The sequence below is a fragment of the Octodon degus genome, unplaced genomic scaffold (genome assembly GCF_000260255.1).
Source record: "Octodon degus isolate 3935 unplaced genomic scaffold, OctDeg1.0 scaffold00096, whole genome shotgun sequence".
NCBI classification, from domain to species: domain Eukaryota; kingdom Metazoa; phylum Chordata; class Mammalia; order Rodentia; family Octodontidae; genus Octodon; species Octodon degus.
In genome coordinates this window covers 10212770-10216814 of record NW_004524672.1, presented here as the reverse complement: position 1 = coordinate 10216814, position 4045 = coordinate 10212770, and the positions used below count along the sequence as shown (strand labels likewise).

Genomic DNA, 4045 nt, shown 5'->3' with positions numbered 1-4045 from the left:
GTCAGTGAAGACTCAGGACAGAGAAGAAGCTGTACCATAACGTCATGTAACTCAGTTGTGTCCCAAATTTTCTGATCAAGGAGATTATGGGGCCAAAGAGGAAAGTGATTGATGATGTAGAGTGTGCCTAAGGAGAGTCACATGGAGAGAAAACATTCTCTCAGGCTTTCACAGAGAGCAAATTGGCCAAGCAATAGCTGTGACTCATCCGCAGGGCTGACACTGACAAAGGACCTACAATCTGAGGTACAGGGTCTCAGGATAAATCCTGAGGGGATTTGACTGTCCTTATGAGGGCCAAAAGCTACAATTCTTGTTACATGGGTCTTGCTTTATCTTGTTCTTAACCATCCAGCAGAAAAGTACAAAAACAAAGGACAAGAAATATAGCCATGTTGTTATGTTGAGCTGTAGGGGACTCAGGTCAACAACTTCTGACATTGCCAGTCAAGTGAAAGACACAATACTATTATGGACTACTGGACTATTTTGGAATATTTTGCTGAGTTCACACATCTATAATATTTAAATGATGGAACTAGACAAGAAAAGGGGATATAGATGAATGTCCATTTTGTATCTGTGTATTCAAAATGGTTAGGATAGATATATAGCTACCTTCTCTTAATTCAAGGAATAGAGGGAGTTTTTCTAAGTGTTTGTAAATAGAATATCATGTCTGCATCTTGTACAACAAATAACCACTAGGAAGGCAGTGTGCAATGTGTTAATTATTGGAACCATCCTACCAATTTGATTTTAAACTGTCTCATTGCTATTTATTTCTCAATAAAATTATGGGAAAAAATAAAATAAAATAAAATGCATTATCATTAAAGTAAATAAATAAATAAAACCTCCATACTTCAAAGGCTCCTGGCCATCTGCCCTCTCCTGCATGAGTATGGTCAAGTAGTCCTGGGCCTGGTAATAAAAGGTTCATATTTAAATTTCAATTTGGACTCAAGTCTGGTTTGTTGAGAACCCATAACAATAAGTGTTTTAGCTCTTTGGTTAAATTTGTTCATAATTATTTTATTCATTCAGATGCTGCTGTGAAAGTTGTGAGAATTAAAATGGAATCAGTTTTATCAAGTTCTAACAAAAATCAATAAATAAAGCCAAGAAATTACAAGGATGAGGATCACCTGCATGAATATCTGATAATAATTAGTTACAGGGGCCAGGGAGATAGCTCAGAGCATAAGCACCTACCTGGCAAGCACAAGGACCCAAGTTTGATCGAACCTGGCCTTACACGCTGTGTGATCTTGGACCCTGCTCCCCAGGCGCCCACTGTGCAGCCCTGACATCGGGCATGGTAGTGCATGCCTGTAATCCCAGCACTTGGGAGGTTGAGTCAGGAGGATTTCTGCAAGTTTGAGACCAGCCTGGAGGATACAAAAGTGAGCACAAGGCCAGCCCCAACTGTATGGAAATCCTGTCCGGGAAAAAAAAAATGTCACAAAATACTGCTGGAGGGGCTGGGGAGATAGCTCAGTAGCATAAGTTCTTGCCTAGCAAACACAAGGTCTTAAGTTCAATCCCTAGTTCTGAAAAAAAAAAAAAAAAAAAGACTGCTGGAATGTGGAGCCACATTCCTGTAATCCTAGCATTCTGGAGGCTAAAGGAGGAGGATCATTGTGAGCTCAAGGCCAGCCTGCACTACAGAGTGAAAACTTGTCTCAAAAAGACAAAGAGAAAAGGGGCCGGGGAGATAGCTCAGAGGTCTAAGTGCCTGCATGGCAAGCTCAAGGACCCAGGTAGGATCCTGGTGCCAAAGTCAGTGCTGGCAAAACCTGCTGGCCACTGAAACTGGGCATGGTGGCACATGCCTGTAATCCCAGCTGAGAGAGGAGGATCACTGTAAGTCCGAGCTGCATAGCAAGACCATTGCTTCTTCAAGAGATGCTATCCTCCTGAAGCTGGAGTTGTATTGGCTTGCAATAAGAGCTGACAAATTAAAATCCCCCCAGTACCCCCACCTGTGAATGCAATTCAAGATGCCAATGTGGGCCTGAGTGTCCCAGTAGAATTGTGCAGCAAGGCACACAGTATTCACTATGCATCTTGCAAGCTAGCAATAGCAGTGGCTGGGGTGTAAAGACCCTTGTGGAAATTAAAAGAATGAGTTTTGTCATGGAATATATTGGAGAGCTAATCACAAGTGATGAAGCTGAAGAACAGGGGTAGCTGTATGACCACAAAGGAATCCTGTATCTCTTTAATCTGGACTATAAATTTTATGAATTCACAGTGGGTGCAGCTCGATGTGGAAATATGTCTCACTTTGTGAATCATAATTGTGACCCAGATCTTCAGCTGTTCAATGTTTTCATTGATAGCCTCAATACTTATCTTCCCCAAACAGCATTATTTTCCACAAGAACCATATATGCTGAAGAGCTAACTTTTGATTCCCAATGAAGAGTTCTGGAGATGCATCTTGAGACTCTGCTGAGCACCGCCCTGCCAGAAAGAGGGTCAGAACAGTGTGCAGATGGGGGCGGTGAGGGTAGAGGTTATCTCAGCTGACAGTTAGGGAAATATGGCTGGTGACCATGGTAGTTTGGTTTTTTCCTAATGTTAACACATTTGTAAGTATTGAACTCTTCATATACGATCAAGATTATAAGACAGTCATTTACAGTTCCTCTTTCAAGACATCTGCCAAATACCTTACTGTTGCAATGAAGAAGACACAGGTCACAGAGGCTAATTTGAAATGGGCCTACTTGGTGGTTAGACCCCTGACGTGGAAGACACTATCTCCAGATCAGCAGGCACACATTTCAGAAGTCTGTGAGCGTAGAAGTGGCCCCTTCTGTGTTTGAAAAGTATTAACCTGAAAAGGTAACAATTACTGGGATGAAAGCTTCATCTTGCCACACACTTTGACTTCAAAGGCCCAGGTAATTCAGTTTGGACAAATATACAAGTTCTGGTTTTGTTTCTGTATTGTCGTTCCTCCTAAATACTCAGGGCTCTCACATTTGAGACAAATAGTTGATATGGAATTTATACTTCATTTTCCTCTGCTTTTGCATTAAAACATTGTCATCTTGATGCAGAAATTTAAAGTCTAAGACATTTCAGCTTAATGCATATTTTGAAGGAATCTAAAGCATTATGAAGATTGTATGTCTAAACCTGTAATTCAAGACTTTTTTAATCTACAGAGGAAAAAGTCTCCAAAAGGCCCTGAGAAGTCCCGAAGGACTAGCCATGATGCTTTAAAAGATCATGAGAGGCTCACTTCACTCTCAAGTCAAGATGGCAGGCCACCCAGCTGTTGCAGCAACAAGCCGGTGGCTGGAAGGTATCTGGAAGTGGTATTACAATGCTGCAGGGTTCAATAAGCTGGGCTTAATGCGAGATGATACAATATATAAGAAGATGAAGATGCAAAAGAAGCCATAAGAAGGCTTCCAGACAACCTTTAGAATGACAGGATGTTTCGCAGTAAGAGAGCCCTGGACCTGAGCATGAAGCATCAGATCTTGCCTAAGGAGCAATGGACAAAATATGAGGAGGATAAAGTCTACCTTGAGCCATTTCTCAAAGCGGTTATTCGGGAAAGAAGAGAAAGAAGAATGGGCAAAGAAGTCATCACATAGCTGAAGTCTGTAAATGCGACTGTCTTCAAAATATTTTTATGAACTTGGTTAACCCTGAAACACAGTTCAAAAATTATCTAGTCTGTGGATACCGTACCTTAAGTAAATGCTTGTTGTATTAAAAACAACAACAACAAAGGTCATGAGAGATGAGGGTGGGGCCAGGGGGGCTCTGGAGTGCCTGTGGAGGAAGCCAAGCACAGTGCCCGGGTTCAGAGACTCCTGTTGAGCGCCTCCTATCTATGCTGACCCCAGCTCTCTGCAGAGCAGCTGTACCGAGTAATGTCTTGCTGATTAACATATGTCCTCTCATTTCATGCAGTTTTAAAGTTTCCTTTCCATCAAACTATTTTTACATTTTCTACACATTCTTTTTAAAAAGTAGTCTGCATTTGAACTGATAACTTACTTTATACTTGAATTTCTAC

The 4045-nt window shown here is 41.4% G+C and overlaps 2 pseudogenes; both read left to right on the top strand.

Annotated features, from left to right (window-relative positions):
- LOC105743069 overlaps positions 1-2513 on the top strand; it is a 71482-nt pseudogene extending 68969 nt beyond the window's left edge.
- A 760-nt stretch (positions 2514-3273) lies between these two features.
- LOC105743068 lies at positions 3274-3621 on the top strand (annotated as a pseudogene).
- The last annotated feature ends 424 nt before the right edge of the window (positions 3622-4045 follow it).